The sequence below is a fragment of the Betta splendens genome, chromosome 14 (genome assembly GCF_900634795.4).
Source record: "Betta splendens chromosome 14, fBetSpl5.4, whole genome shotgun sequence".
Lineage (NCBI taxonomy): Eukaryota > Metazoa > Chordata > Actinopteri > Anabantiformes > Osphronemidae > Betta > Betta splendens.
Window position 1 is genome coordinate 1,953,566 of NC_040894.2, and position 16,708 is coordinate 1,970,273.

At 47.3% G+C, this 16,708-nt stretch overlaps 1 long non-coding RNA gene across 1 annotated transcript; it reads right to left on the reverse strand.

The window, feature by feature from the left end:
- Window positions 1-6,337: 6,337 nt before the first annotated feature.
- LOC114869688 (uncharacterized) lies at window positions 6,338-12,267 on the reverse strand. Its single transcript, XR_003788199.3, has 3 exons — window positions 11,468-12,267; window positions 9,950-10,223; window positions 6,338-8,333 (listed from the first exon to the last, which is right to left on the reverse strand). It is a non-coding gene; the product is annotated as an uncharacterized LOC114869688 (long non-coding RNA).
- Between the last annotated feature and the right edge of the window lie 4,441 nt (window positions 12,268-16,708).

The following is a 16,708-nucleotide window of genomic DNA, read 5'->3' on the forward strand; positions in this document are numbered from 1 at the left end:
GACATAGAACCCGAACCGCAGCCGTTATTACTCCATCATCTCTCGACATCTAAATCTGCTGTCAGTCATCTTCAGCCTGTAGCTTTAACCAGACGTGTCACTTTATTGACTTATTGAATCACTTCTAAGGATAAAAGGGCCCTCACGTGTGGCTCCTGGCGAGAGTGAAGCAACTAATCCTACAAACATATACAAGCCATGCACAGTCTCACCTCTAATTTCCCATTATCATCCTGCAACACTTCTGAATAATTCATGCAATACCCTCGCTGTAGGAGAAGTGAAGAGAGGCGGAGGAGAGGTGGGAAATGGAAATGAAGTGGGAGGGAAGAGGAATAGACGCACGGAGCGAATTAGGAGTGATTTAAAACAGTGAAAACAAAGAAGTGATCAAAAACACAGAAGTGAATCATCAAAGCGCAGAGGGAAGAGAGAGAAAACGGGGTCGACGAGGGCGAACGAGGGCCACAAAAGAGGAGCGAGGGAGCGTTTCAGGCATCGCAGAAGAACGAGCGTCGACGTCTGTCAGCTCATAAATTGTTCCAAATTAGTAGAGCTTTCATTGAGCATATGCGCGCTTAAAGGGAGAAGCGGAGACGGAGATTTACCTCCTCGTCCTGCTGGTCCGCGGATCCTCTCCACCAACTGTGAGCGAGCCCGAGGCCTCGTGCCTCCACACGGAGTCCTGTCTGAATATTCATTGGCGCCATTTGCATAACGCGCAGATGGTGAAAACAGATGCTCGTTACGGCAAGTGTCAATTTTCAAAAATTTGCTTTCATGACAAAACAAATAAAGCTATAGAGGAGGATGGAGCGACTCGAAACCTCCTGGCAGAGCTGCCAAACGCGCTCGTCAGAGGAGCAGCTCTCAGGTGTGTGTGTGTGTGTGTGTGTGTGTGTCGTATAGTGGCTGCATATAATCTGTGCAGTAAAGGCATCATAAACATAATTGAACAAGTTTATTTGCAGCAATTACAAAGAATGACAGTGATGTTGGTGTAATTCCTCCCTCTGGGATTTTTTTCTTCAACCCTGAAAAGGCTTGAACATGATTTCTGTTCGTAACGTCTCCGGAAGCTTTGTTGCTGTTGCTGTTGTTGTTGTTTGGAAATTCTTCAAGGCATGAAGTGTTTGTCGAGCCATAGATAACTGTGTCTGCTGCCGTTTAGGTTTTAAGCGGTGAGACGGAGGCAAAAAGCGCAGACAGAGACCGACATTGAAAATCGAAATGGCTCAAGGACCCTTTTAACATTTAATCACCGGCGTTGCATTGTGAGGCGATTAGAGCCTGAGGCCTGAGGGCCGAAGCCGACGGGCCGAGGTCCCATCAGCAAAATGCATTTAGAGACAGATTCAACATCTGAGAGGCAGGTACGAACAAACACTGTGTTCAAGGAAAGACGTTGAGGGCAGGTGTTTGTAAATGACGACAAGTTTAAACAAAATTAAAATCAAATGAGGCCGATGACATGAAGTAATAAATACAAAAGAACCCAAAACAATGCGATCCCTCGTGGTAAATCTAGTTGAGAGTCACTGGTGAATCTCTTTCACAAATAGAGCTGAACCTGCTGCTTCTGGCTCCACGGGCATCACATCATGGACCCTGGACCTGATTTCATGGCAGAGAGTCCAGTAGCGTCTTCACAGCTTCACGACTCACCGTCAGTCATGTGCAATGTTATGCTAATAACATGTGAAGTCAGGTTCACTGACCTATACTTGGATTTTAACGCTCTGAGGCTCAAATGCGAAGTGTGAATGCGTTGGAACAACAGAGTGAGGAGAATTTCGGCTGCAAATGATACAATTTTAAACTTTTAAACCTATTTTTTAAATTGTAGTAATTACGACCACAGCGCAGCAGGTGAGCACATTCACAGGAAGTGTCTCTGAATCGAGCTCTGACTAGCGACTCTGGCTCTGGCTCCTGCTCTGGTTCCGACTCTGACTCTGACTCTGACTCCAGCTCAGACTCTGACGCCGGCTCTGACTCCGGCTCTGATTCCGGCTCTGACTCCGACTTTGACTTTGAATTCAACTCTGACTCTTACTCCGACTTCAGCTCAGACTCTGACTGACTCCAGCTCAGACTCTGGCTCTGGCTCTGACTCCAGCTCTGATTCCAGCTCTGGCTCTGGCTCCAGCTCTGACTCCAGCTTTGATTCCGGCTTTGACTCCGGCTTTGACTCCGGCTCTGACTCCGGCTCCAGCTTCCCCCCAGTAGCTCTGTGTCATGTGCACACAAATGAAATTGCTTCCTGCAGAACAATATCATTTTCCACGCGGCGCTAATGGCTATGACTGATATTACACGCTCTCCTCTGTTTTTTCTTACATCCTTATCATTCTCTGTATTTAATTTGATGAGTCTTGCATATTAATCTGGCCTACATTTATTAGGAGTAAGAGTTATGTGGAGGTTTGAGTCCAGCGCGTCTCTCTGTAGTTCTTCACTTTGTTCCACTTCCCTTCCTTTTTCTTTGTTTGCCGTCCTGTCCTGAGACGCCGCCACCTTGTGGAGCTGCTTTCAGATATTAATTAAACACCCTTATGTGTCATCAGCCCCTCTGGTGAGCAGCTCGCGCTATAATTACGCCAGAGAGCAGGACAGACGCGTCTCACGCTGCTTTCTGTACAGCAGCACAGGTGTGTGTGAGGATGAAGCTGCTGCTCATTTTCCTGGAAAAAACTCTTTGGAGATGTTTTTTTGTGAAAGCGCCTCGTTGCCAAATAGAAAGAAAACATGAAACCTGACAATTGCTTTGAAACTCCAGAAGTGACCTGTTGACTGCCGTGTGAGCGGATGTTCAACTAATCGTAAAACGGGGGATTCTGGTTCACAGAAACTGAAGCTCTGCATCGAGAGCGACTGCCTTTAAACTTTCACATCACTTCAGCATAATTAAATGAATCACTTCTCCCAGGAAGCTGCAGATGAGCCCACAATGGTGTCAAAGCGATCCATAAATTTAGCAGGAGCGCGCAGTGTGCCAGTCAACGGAGCCATCTGCTCAGGGCTCGTCTGAAGGAAGAGGTTCACATAGACACTCGTCTGAAACCGCCCTAAGAGGTGACGTCGCATCATAAACACAACCTCCTGAAATAGCAACAATAACTAAACGTTTGACTTAGAAACAACCTCCGCTGGTAAATAATTAGCATTTTTGACTTTTGCACCTGCATTTGCATTAAGTAGCTGTGATGATGTGCAGACATTTGGGCGTGCGGGGCCGCTCGCTGGACGTATTTGCGCGGGTTTGGGGATTTGGCCGTCCTCGCTCTCACACCGGCCAACTGCGCTCCAGAGCAGAGCGGCGCCAGCAGGAGGCCGGCGCCGCTCTGCCAGATCCCTCCACCGGCAGCTCTGCCCGCGCCGTCCTGCAGCTCCTCTCATCCCTCACGGCCCACGCTTTTATCTTCCCCCGAACGCGCTGCAGCACTGGGTCGCTTTCAAAAGGGTTGCAGGGTGTTGCTGGGAGTTTGGTGGCGACTAAAACTAACTGCGACTGGACTCGTGTGCTCAAGCTGTCGAGACTTATCCTCCACCGGTGCCCAGAAGTGTCCTTGAGCCGGAGCTTCGTCTCTGCTGCAGGAGCTGATCCTTTAGCTGCGATGGCAAAGTACAAAGTTACAGCACGGGAAAATGTGCACAATAGAGAAAAGAACTACATTTTGTTCACTTACATGGAATCCCTTACTTTGCTTCATAACGTTATAAACTGAGCGAGTGTCCGTCTGCAGCTGCTGCTGTTCACTTAATGCAAAGGACCTTCTATTATTATCTGTGCTGAGTCAGTCTGACTCATTTTTAGATGACTTATGCTCATGTTGCTACACACACACACACACACACACACACACTGAAGGTGTTGATTTTTCATTAACAGTATCTTTCAGCAGCGATTGTTGGAGTTGACAAGCGCGGATCGAAGTGTTGTTTGTCCTCTCCTGGTGCTGAAATGGTTCCAGAGTTCAGCTGTTGAAAGCGCAGAAGGGTGCGAACGCACATAAACACTGACGCGGCGTTGACTTTTATGCTTGCGGTGCTAAATTAACGGTGACGTTCATGCAAAACAGACCTGCAGGAGGGTTTATGCCTTGGGTTGTATTTGTGCTGCAGATATCAACCAGAAGGAGCATTTCCACATTACCTCAGATTTTACCTTGTAACATTTGCCACAAATGCCTCCACTCGGAGCTTCTCAGACAGGACTTCACTGCTGCGTCCGAGGCCGTCGGTGCTGGGAAGCGTTTCCGTGCGTCAGCAGCACATCTGGCTGGAGCCCTGGCGCCTCCTCGCCTCGCCCTGACAGTCAGGGGCTAATGACCTGGAAGGAGGCGCAGTCCCGCTACACATGTGTCTGTGCGTGAGGCCGCTCTCTGCTGCTCGGCGCTGTTTGTTGGTGCTGGCGCGTCGCGGAGCCGCGGCCGCTGCTCCGGCTGCATCTGGGCCTGTGGTCCTCCCTGCTAGCGCGTAATTAGGACAGGACGTGCTGACCAGTAGCACGCTCAGCTGGGACCAGTGACAGAACAAGGACAGATGAAATTACACACCTGGACGCTTCACAGGGGCTTTTTCCTCCGCGCTTTGGTGAAGTAAAACCTGAAGTTGGTTTTTGACCCATTTAAAGGACAAAATTAATGTCACCTGGTGTCACGGCTGATCATCGTGGGCAGTTTCCTGCTCTTTCCCAGCTGTTCACAGTGTTTTGTGGAGTCTTTTTTGTGTGTTTTTAAAGGTCACCCAACCTGAGTAATAAGTGTTATTTGTGTCTCGTCATGAGGGCAGGGCTGCAGGGAGGATCTCAGCTCTGCTGCTCTGCCCTGTTGTTCAGCGCAGCGAAGGACACGGACGTAAGGGTTGAACAGACACGGATGATAGGGTTTATTAAAGTTCTGCACAAGAGTTTATGCAAAACGTATTTGTTCGTTGAGTATTTGTTATTTGTCATCAGTTCTCATGTTTTTTCTTCTTCAGTTTGATTAACGTTTCGTGTGAACCAACTCCTGCCTGTGGTAGCTTCACTGCTCATCATCAACATTTCCCGCATCCAGCATTGATTGATAGTGGGCTGTTTTTGGTTTTTGTTTGTTTCCCTTTATGTTGATTTTGGCTTCATGACCACAGAGAACTAAAGCAGATCAAGTGTTGAGATGATGATGGATGGTTACGAACGTTCCCAACAGTCCTGGCAGTGCATGCGCTGCATAGAATCTGAATTGTATTGTCTTTTTGTTATTGTCTCCTCAATCTTCACTCACATAATGCGATTGTGGCGTATGACACAGAACAAACCCGTTCACGGTCCGGGGACCGGTGCGGGTCAGCTCCTCGGGTCTCCCTCCTGGCTGAGAAATCTGATTTGTAAGGCATTATCTCAGCGTTCTGTCATTGATCCCCAGGATTGATCCCAGGCCCCGTGGGCCGCCAGCTCTGTGATTTAAACTCAATTATGTTGTGATGAGCTCACACAGGAGGCCGGGAATCGTCTGTTCTGTCCCCTGGATTCTTTATCAACTTGTATGACTGTCACCATAAATCAGGACACATTTTATGCTTTTCCTTATTAAGTAAATTCACTTAGTCTGTAACGCAGATGAGTGTGAAGTTAATCACAATGCTCTGAGCCGTTGTGCAAAACCCACAAGGGAACTAAGCTGCTCTGTAAAACAAATCTGAAAAAAATACATTAGATAATTACAGGACGTGTTTAGGTATACAAGAGAGCTTGTGTTTACAATAAAATACGATTAAAAATAGAGTATTGTAATGTAAAAATTACAGCTTACACTGTACAACCCAGATACAACTTTTCAGTTAACATGGCGTTTAATAACATATTACAGCCTTTTAATGCCAAACTCACCTTGAATGTTCATTAAAAATCCTGAGCTAAGTGCAATACACAACTGTAAATTAACCTAACCTTACAATAACATAGGGTCAATGACAAATAATAATAATAGTAAAAACAGTTAACATGTATTTTGCTTTGACATTTAACAATAAGGTTTAAGTAAATGTGGAGTAAACGGTTTTAGACTGTAAATTTCAACAAATACTCAGACACAATCTGTAATTAAAACCAAATAATGCTATAAAACTTACAGTATTTACTTGCTTCTGGTCTAACAGTATTTTTAGCTACATATTAATGTTGTAACAGTAAATCTATGTATTTTCTACTATAATTAAGTTAGCATTATTAAAGAGTCACGTACTGTTTTTGATTAACAGTAATAAAGTGTATTTATAACTGTATCATAATGTTTTGTCTGTGACAGTAATATACTGTTGCCTTTAACAGTTTTATGCCGACATTTTAAAGCGTGTGCACGGACTCCCATCATGAGTTTTATATATTTACTGATGAATCTCAAGTGAGTATTTTACATCTCCCCAGTATGAAACCCCCTGCTTGATCTAATACTCCTGAGAATTAATCTTGGATTAACACAAAGCCAGTTTATTGCTGTGCAGCCTCGTTGAATGCCAAATACGTAATTGCACATAACCAACACAGAAATCCCCTGACAATCACCGACCGACGCAGCCTCTCGCTGATTAAGAGCAAACATGTTGCCTGGCGAGGCCAAAATTACGAGACATTATTATTTTTTTCTCTGTTGTGCTTTAATGAGGTGTCTAATTTACAGTTGTTCTATTTTCATCTCCTCTGCTGTCGTCTGATAAACCGCTCAGAGACCTCGCACCTCGTTTTCGACTCCGGGAGCAGTGGTAACAAGGAGGAATGAGTCGACATCTATAGCTTCGTACAGTAGCTCTCTCTCAGTCTGTCTGGGTTTTAGTGAAGGGGAGATTTCACGCTAGTGTCACTTTGGATGTTTGGGAACTAAGACTACTCAAAAAAAGTCAATAACCTGATGCTAGTTTCCTCCACTCATTGTGTTGCTTCATGATTTACTGTCCGTGGGTCTGATGAGGTTTGGAGTCGGAGCACTTCCAGTTGGCAGACTGATTTCTCCATTTTACCAGTGCTTTACTGTTGGCAGAGTAAATAACATTACCAGAGTAAAAAGCACCATCCACTGAAACGTGTCGACCAGAACCTGTGCAGGTCCAGTCCAGTAATGGCTTCCAGAACGAGTCACGGCTGCTTCGCTGCTGCTGCTGCTGACACAGACACAGACACATCAGTTCAAATACATTTTGTAGCTGCTTCACTGCTGGGGAACAGTTTTAAACCGTGCCTCGTTGTTGCGATGCCGTTCGGCAGCTTCCAGATGTTTCCTTTAACTGAACCCCTTGACAGTTGAACCGACTAAGACGTATGCTCCCACTTTGGGTTCAGCCTCATGCTCTCAGCTGCTGGTTCTGGAGGAGTCAGCGCTCACAGAGATCACGCATGAGGGGTCAATTAGATCGTGCCGTATTAAATCATTCCCTTTTATCAGCTGGAACGTGTGTCTGCACGTCCGTGTTAGACGCACATCAACCTCAGCCTCAGCCCCGTGTTTCTGACAGACGCAGTTAACGGCTGTGCTTCTGAGCAGCAAAGTGCTCGTTTCTCCTCCAGAGTGGCCTCCTGCACTGCAGCGGCGTTTCCTCCACGCGGTCAAACCAGTGTTTGGTTTCCAACCAGTGTTTGGATGAACACGTGACGCTGAGTCATACGCGCATATGAAGAAAGTAATTAGTCTGTGTTAGTGTCTGTGCTGTAATTATACAATTCATTTAAACTGAACTGACAGTTACCATTTAACTGTTTAGACATTATTATAATGCATTATATTTATATTTATTCACACAGTTGGACAATCTGTAGCTTTAAACTCATTAAACAACAGCAAACTCTTAATTGCTCATAAAACTACACAATATGTCGTCCTCTGCAGCACAAAGCAGCTGTGGCACTGAGCAGCTGCACCACAACCTCGAATGCAGGAGCCGCACTCCAATTAACCTTCATTTAATATTTCTAATTATGGTCCAAAAGGAAACGCACTAGGACACTGAACGGGTACATTGTTCTACTTGTTTGTGTGTCCTTAAACCTTGAACCCTCACACGGGGCCAGATTAATGTCATTTGAATTATTAATCATCTCAGATAGTGAAATGTTGAAACTAACAAAAGCACATTTTGGAACCAAAATAAAAACACAGATAGTTCAGCAGAACTGCTGCTGCATCAAAAATCAAAAACCTGATATAAAGGAGTCCACAATAATGGAAACTGAAGAACACAAAGCCAGTTTGCGCTGGATGCTCCCTGGAGGCGGTGTGACCCAACAGACTCCTCGTCTTAAGGATCCAGCTCATCGCACTCTCCAAGAAGAAGGACGACGCTATTGGATGAATAATTAACTGTAATAAAGGAAAAGAAATGGATCGTCATTTTATTTTATTGCTGAACCTTTTGGAGAGTAGAAAAAGACACTTCGTTAGGCCAGTGTTTAATCGGCACATCCGTCTAAATCATCCACGCGGCTTAATGGCAGTGAACTATTATTTATATTTGATAAGGACTCTTTCAGTCCCCAGAGTCTCCGGCTGCTGGTGGATGTGGCATTTAAATCGAAGGCTCACTTTCTGTCTACCACTAAGTTGGGATTATTAAAGTTTAATCGTCAGCGCTGCCAGAGTTCCTTTTCATCTGATCGCAGAAAAGAGAAGATGTTTCTCTTCAGGTCATGAAGAAACAACGCGTGGATGTGTTTCACTGCTGACAGATGCAGATGCAGCTCCACACATCCCTCCACAGGAATTACACCACTCATATTATGTTGAATATTTGCATGTGTGCCTCCTCTTCCGTGCTTCAAAAGGCAGAGAAACAGTCGCTGGTGCATTGAAGTCTGTGCTATTTCTGTTTAAAGGACGGCTTCGGGTTGTGTTTAGCAGATTGGGTGACTCAGCATTCTCATGATCGGTTGAACAGAGAAGAGTTAAATCACCGTGACCGTAAGTCATGACGAGTCCGCGTTCGTCTTCTGTCCTTCACTGTGTTTCCATAGTGAAGTCCTGTAAACGAGCTGAGCTTCATCATTTTCCACCAAAACGAATGAGCTCGAACGCTTCATCTCGTCTTTCCTTCGGTCTCACGCTGCTGTTACTTTAAACTTCCTTTCTCCAGAAAGACATTTTATATTTCAGTTTTCATTTATTATGTTGATTACTTGATTGATGCATTCCTCATGGTACAATGATTGCAATTAGAGATTCAACTCGCACAAAGAGGTCCAGTGATTGAAAGTTTAGGCTTTCAAAACTATGAGCACATTATTTTATTATCTCAAGACACCAAAGCTCTAATTCCTTTAGCATCTGTGGCGTCTGAGATGCATGGTCACATATAAGACATAAAGTTGCCTTAGAATTTGATGAATGATCATCACCTCCCTGTTTAATGTGGCCTGGATATAATTTAGTTTAAAAAATCCAATAACTCCACATAATTAATTTTTGATTTCAAGATAGCTGGTATTAAAGAGAAACAACGATGACCTCCTGGTTCCTGCGGTAAAATTCATGATCATGATCAGAAGCCGTCATGGAGTCGGTCTGTGTTCGTGTGTTGGTGATAGAGCCACGATTCACTGAACAGCAGCGTCAGAGGAGCGAACGGTTCGCGTCCTCTGATGTTCCTTCTGTGGCCGAAGCCGAGATCGTCGCCACAGCCTCCTGCAGATGTTTTACACATCAGCACGAGGAAGATATTAAAGGTGTATGTCACCCGTTACAGCACAGTCCTCCCAGAGGCGTTTCCTAATGCATTATTGATTGAGCTTTTGTGTTTATACTAATAAAATACCTGAAAACAGCCTGTGAAGTTAGAGGAAGCTCCAGATGAGATGCAAGAACAACAAATCAAACCTCAACTATTGACATCACTGCACAGAACAAATTTAGATTGAAGAGAAAATGCTGTTTCCAACTTTAGTTCAGTCAAAGCCGTTCACTGTATCATCACTGGGCTTCACCTGCGTGCGATTGACTTGACTCTGCTTTGACTCGTTCCCGCTGCAGTGTGTTTCAGCAGGCGATGGCTGTCTTTGATTTTCTGTCTCTGTCTCCGTCAGTGGCCCTCGTGTTTGATAGAAACCCCCACTTTGGACTCGGCCGTGCACATTCCCACGTCTGGCGGGTCCAGTTGGACCCTGGAGGAATCGGCCCAGTTACGCCTTCAGAGCGGCTGAATGCATCACTCAGCGACTTTCCCCTTTTCTCTCAGCGGGGGGTCTATGGTTCATTCCCCTTGTTGAGAGGGATGGATGGGAGGCGGAGGTGAGACACAAAGATACTTCAGTCAGTCTGATACACAAAGAGAAGAAAGGGCTGGAAAACGCTGGCGGCACCGAACGCAGAAGGGCAGACGGAGAAAGGACGGAGACGATGGAAGAGGAGGAGTGAATAAATCAAAGAGATGAGGCGGCTCTATTAATAAGACAGGTGACCACGCTGGTCACTGCCAATCAGCGCCTGTGAAGTTCATTCCTTACTATTCAACCTGAGGTGCACTGGATCCAAGCGCCTGCTCCGTCTGACAGATGGTCAACAAAACCAATTAACCTTTCTTCTCACCTGCGCCTCCATTCACTTCTCCATTCAGACCTGCCCCCCCGGGGGGGGGGGCAACACAAAAAGAGCAGCAACAAAGTCAACGATGAGCATGAATTACAGAGGTGATGTGATGAGAATGAGGCCAAACATGGAGAAGCTGCAGTGATCGACTCATAAACACGCGCGGAGAAGAATCTCCAAATCGTCTTCACAGATTATTGAAGGCGTGAATAATAAGAGAAAACTGACAGGCTGTTGTGGATTAGTGAAATAAACCATGAACGACAAACAACATGCAACGAGCAGCAGATTTCTCTGCCTCGGCTTAATTGCCCACAAAAAGGTTTCGCTAACGTGATATTGTACCTTTTAAACCTCCGTGTGATGTAATTACAGCTGTGCAGCGAATTGAATTTTGCCCGATTCCGTTCAGTATTTGTCGTCTCAGACGTGAGGCCTCACACTCGCATCACAAACGTTTGCAGCGGTGCGTTTTTTGCTCCCATTCCAAATATTAGCATGCTAACAGGCGGTAAACATTCCCGCGGCTAATTATCACACGTTAACATTAGCATTAGTGACACATGTCAGTGGAGCCTCTGTCTTGTTGTAAACATGTAAACGTGTGCTGTTCTGAAGGAAACAGCTGCAAAATCAGTGAGGGACGATCATGAGATTCATTTTCTGGAGCAGTGAGGAGTTTGTGCTCGTTATGAGACAGTTACACAATGAGCGGCGTCAGGTGCAGGTGACATTTCGGAGCTCTTCCCTAAACGTGGTGTGACGTCAGCGCGCGGCAGCTTTCTGGGCGTGGTCTCCGCGCTGAGACGAGGCCGCAGACGCCGGTGATCGCGGCTGATGTCTGATGACAGCGTCATCTTAACGTGCTTTTCTCTCAGACACACGAACACGCAGATCGAGATTAGACGGTGACGCACCTGTGAGCGGCAGGAAACGCGCGCACCGGCTCTGGAGCGGTTCCGTCCAAACTAGGATGAAACCTGCTGATGCTCCGTGCGGGAAACGGAGCTGGACTCCAGCCAGGACTCATTAAAGCGTGCCACTGTCAACACTAGCCCCGCCCCTCGCCTAATCTCGCTCTGTTCACCCACCTGCACCTAAATATCCGCTTTTAATTACACTGCGGCTCCGGGAAGCCGATCAGTCCTTCCGCTCCTCCTGGAAGAAGTCTGTCCAAACAGCCAGACTGCCCTCCATAAAACCCCCAACTGTTCCCGGCGAGTGGAAGCCGCGCGACGCACGCGTCTCCGTCAGGGTGCTGCTAAAAAGAAATGAATACACACATTAAATCAAACCGCTGCGCGCTTCACAACACAATAAATAAACAAACACAATCACGCTCAAGATGCTTCGAGTCCCAGCGAGGTGCAGCGGGCCGTTTCTTCCACAAAGTGTTGAATGGTTATTTGGGAGTGGTTCACACAGATTATTTGTGTGATGAGAAAGTGTTTGCGTGTGAAATGCAGTGATATGTGGTCCATTTGAGCCGCGGGCGGAGACGGATGCTGGTTCCTGCCTGCGGGACGAGGCGCGAGCGCGCGCCCGCGGCGCCGGAAGCCGCGCGGCGCCGCTGTTTGTGTTCAGGAAAATGAAAAAATAGAAACATGTCTTCATCGCTGATCATCAGCTGCTCTGACAACTGTTCGGCGTCAGCGCACAGGCAGGCTCGGCGCCGCAGCCGCGCAGGTGCACGCGCGCCTGCTATTATCAGACACTGTGTCACAGCCGCCGTGCGCCGGGAGACGCGGGGATCATTTGATGGAGTTTCAGACAATGTGCAGCGTCTGCGGCTCCGTTCTTTTTCCATTACGAGGCACGCGTTCAACCTTGGCAGCAGCCAACAGCTTTTCTTTGGCGGCGCGGCGTCTCTGCGCTCGCTGCTCGGGCTTCCTGGAATAGTCTGATTGATGTGTGTGTGTGTGTGTGTGTGTGTGCATCAATAGACAGGACAAACAAAGCTATTGTTACATCCGCCAGAGATGTTGTTCTCTGCTGTTTCCTTGTTTATCTGGTAGTTTTGCAGCAGCAAATCTCTCATATTTCCAGGGTTCCGGCCTGTAGAACCGTTCCGGCCGCGGACAGAGGAGCCGGGACCATTTGTAAAGTGGTGCCGATGGAGGAGGAGCTGAATGGGTTCTGGGTCCGATTCCTTCGTCCTTTCAGTGGAGGTCAAAGCGGCTCCTGCCAGAAAAGCCACGGGCTCCAGCGCTGCAGCTGATGTGAAACCTACTGATCCACAGCTGCTCCTTGAGGTCATTTAGCAGTTTGCTTCAACGTGTGATCCATCATCTGGTGCTTTGCATTTTTGGAAAAAAGACAGAAACAATATAAAAACCCGGGACACACGTTGGCAGCTGCAGTCACCAGAAGAAATGTGGTCCGTGTTAACGAATGCAGCACATTCGCGTCCGCTGCCAGAGGACCGTGTTTTACTCCCACTGCCGCCGGATCCTCATCCGAAGCAGAGACGCACAAAATCCATCTGACCAGAAACTGAATCACAGAATTACAGGAGGAACGTGAGCGCTGGTTGGTTCTAAAGGTGGTTTGTGTGTAAAGTCTTGACTGCTGGCTGCTTGAGGCTCGCGTGCGTCTAATGGGGAGAAAGACGACGCATGAAGACGATGGCGTCACTGAACACATTGCACTGTTTTCTGCTCTCCTCCATCGGATCCCTGTGGACACGATGGGAGTGGAGCGAGTAAATGTGTGCAGCGCGAGCGAATGCAACTGGCCACAAACGGGCCCAGAAATCTGTCCTTGTCAGAGGTCAAAGTTCATCCGATGCCAGAAACATCATGCATATGTTTCTACAGAGGCGTCCGGAGGGATGTGAATCCAACCGACGGCTCCGCTCTGAAGGATCCTGATGCTGAGGAGGAGTCTCAGCGCTCACCCTTTTCTCCCCCCGTCCTCGTCTCCCTCCTGTTTTCTCTCCTCCCTCTCTTCCCGTTCCCATCTCCCATCTTTCCACTCCCGCTCCTCCTTTCCCCATTTCAGCCTCCCTGTGACTGACACTCAGCGCGGTGGCATCTTAGCAACATTTTTGTCTCGAGAGGCGTCTGAGGAGTAAAGCAGTGAATCTGTCCATCTGATGTCTTTTTACTCAGCGGGGCCAATTTAGCTCCTCACAGCAGCCGGAGTCAGAGGAGGTGAAGCTGGTCGACCATCATCATCCACAGCGGCTTCACTACAGCTGAAGCTGAAGCTGTAGCGTCGCACAAGTGAGCGTGATCGAGTCTGGGCTTGTTTTGTATTTTAGTTTTTCAGTGACAGCCGACGTTTACGTATTCAGCACATGCAACATGTGGCTGAAAGCACTCATTTCTTTTGTTATTGCACATGAACCATTAGTATTAAATCAAGGCAGCAACCTGTTATCATTTAAATAAATATTTTGAACAATTTATATGTTCTATTTTTTTCTTTATTCTAATTGTTTAAACATAAATTTTATTCTCAGCTATTTGGTGTCTGTTAAGAATTAACATAAAGTCAATAAAATAACTCGACTTTACACATAATTAGTGCAATAATAATAACGTACGTTGCTAAGTGTGAATTCTAGTTTAAAATGAATCACCCTTTTATTGCACATGTTCATCCGCGCTGTTGTGTCTTTGTCAAATGATTTCAGACACATTTACACATATCTATGAGTCACCGAGCTCATAATGCTGTCTGTGCTGTCGGCGCAGACGCTGCTGATGCATGTGGAGTTTGATCCAACCAACGCCTCGGGCAGGAAGACGTCCCGTTTCATGTGTAGAAGAAGAAGCTGCTCGTGTCGCTGTGTGAGTCAGGGTGAAGGACACGGCGGCGGATGCAGCAATAGAGCGATGGCGAGAAATGAGGCGAAGCTGTGCTTTGCGTTCGTTCGGGGTTCGGTTCATCGTAACCGTGACCCGAACTCTGGGTCACGAGCTCCCGGCCTCATCGTAACAAGCTGCGATGGAGGGAAATTTATGAGCGCTTTGACCGGGACCGCGGCTCCACGGGTCAAAGTAGCGTTGTTGGATTGTCAACACAAAGCTCCACTGGACTCACACACACACACACACACACACACACACACACACACGTCCTCATGCCCTTTTAGTCGATGCGGAGCCGTCATCCATCAACAGCGCCTGCAGTAATTGGTGGTTTAGCAGTTGGCCCCTCGCAGCCAGAACGGACCGGCCTCGGCCCGTTAGCTTCTCCCCATGTCTCATGTCTGTGTTTGTTCTGCCCCCATGCAGCCGGTGAGGATGTGCCGCGTTTAACTGTGAACTTGGGATCAGTTGGGAAAAATTCAGCTCACTTTGATAAGAGTGCATTTGAATTTGTAATCCACTCAGTGTGTGGTTTTTCTATTTTCACATCACCGGGGAACAGGAGCAGCGCTGACGCCATGTTCTGGATGTCAGCGCTGTTATTTTACCTTTGGCGGTTTGTTGTGTGTAACAGCAGGGGGTCCAGACAAACCCACACACGGAGACGTGTGGGAAGCGCTGGCGGCGGCTCAGGGCTCCGGTGCTGGAGCCGGTCGGACCCAGTGGAGCTGCTGAAGCTGCATCTCATCCAGAGGACGGCTGCACGGAACCGTCCAATAGGAAGATCCAGCAAACAGCAGCAGATAAATGCATCATTCAAAGCTGTCATGTATTTATTAGCATCGTCCATTATCCAGCACGTTCTCCTGGACCTGAGAGCTGGAGCTGGAGCTGCTGCTCGGCCGCCGGTCCGCTCGCCCGACGTCAGAGCGAAGAAAGGCAAAAACTCCCAACAACAAACCTGTCCACAAGATTTATGGCTCTCTGCAGGTTGTTAAGAGTTGAGTTTAAACTTTAAACACACACAATCAAGCAAACGTTGGCGTGACACACACTCTAAGAACCCTCCATCGGCCCCTGAGAACACACAGAGGGCGTTTGTGGGTCAGATTTGCTCAGATCCAATTAGAGAAATGAGAAAAGCGCTCCTGTTGCAGCGACTTCCTGTTGTGTTGACCAGTCGCTGCTGTGTTACTGTTGGCGCTGGAGCTGCGCGTCAACACAAACAATCTGGGGATTTTTACCAAGTGAATGTGCAGCGAATCACCAGCTGGTGTTTGTCGAGCATCATATGGAGAATCGCTGCCAGTTGGTGATGTCAAACTACACCAGCTCTGGAGAACAAACACCCACTTCTCTTTGAAAGCTGTAGTTTGCTGTCGGACAAAGAGCTCCTTCCTTCAGACTCTCCCTCTTCCTCCTTCTGTCCGTAGGTGATGAAAGAGCACCTTCAGAGCGGCCACAAAAGATCCTATTTGTTGTCCCTGTTCCACGGCGAGACGTCTTTGTTTAAAAGTGGTCTTTCCATCAAGGTTGCACAAAGGATTTCTTTACAATGTACGAGAAAGGACGAAGGCAGAGATTTAAAGGAGGAAAGAAGAAAGAAGGACAGAGGTGAAAGAAAGAGGTGCAGAAGGAGTGAGAGGAAAGAATGGGTAAAAAAGCTGGAGGCGAGATTGGAGCCCTGCGGCACTCGCTGCAAAATGCTTTCTATTATCTTTGGTGCCGGTCTGAACAAAGAGGCAGGGAGAACGGGCCGGCTCCGGACCCCAGGGTGATTTAATATGGAGCTTGAATCAGAGCCTGCAGATCAATGGCCACACGAGGGAGAAGGCGCCGCTCGTTCCCCATCGCTTCCTTTACACAGTGCAGTTTCCTCAGTTTCCCAAAGCAGACGACCTGCTGTGAGTCGAGGCTCGCGAGGGTCCAATCCTGGTTCTGACAAAGGAACGGAGCAGCGTTGGTTCTGTCTGACATTTCCTCTTTCTCATTTAAAGTAAACAAGCTGGTTTGTATGATTCTCGCCTGTGGCAGTGGCTGAAGGCACCAGCTCACGTCCTCTTGGCGTCTTTACGGGTCCAGAACCTGAGGTATGAGTTGTTCTGTCACTGTTACTGACCTTTTGAACACTGTTAGCGTTAGCGATGCTGTTTCCATTCAAATAAAGTAAAAGGCTAAAGTTTCCTCTGGAACAATCAACAGAGGACATCTTTCAAATCTCCTCTAATGATTTTGCCTTTGCTGGATCTCTCAATCAATGACTGAGCCTTAATGCACTTCAATGGATTAGTTTAGGTATTTAAACACTGAAACACTTTAATTAGACGGCGCTTTTTAAAGTCT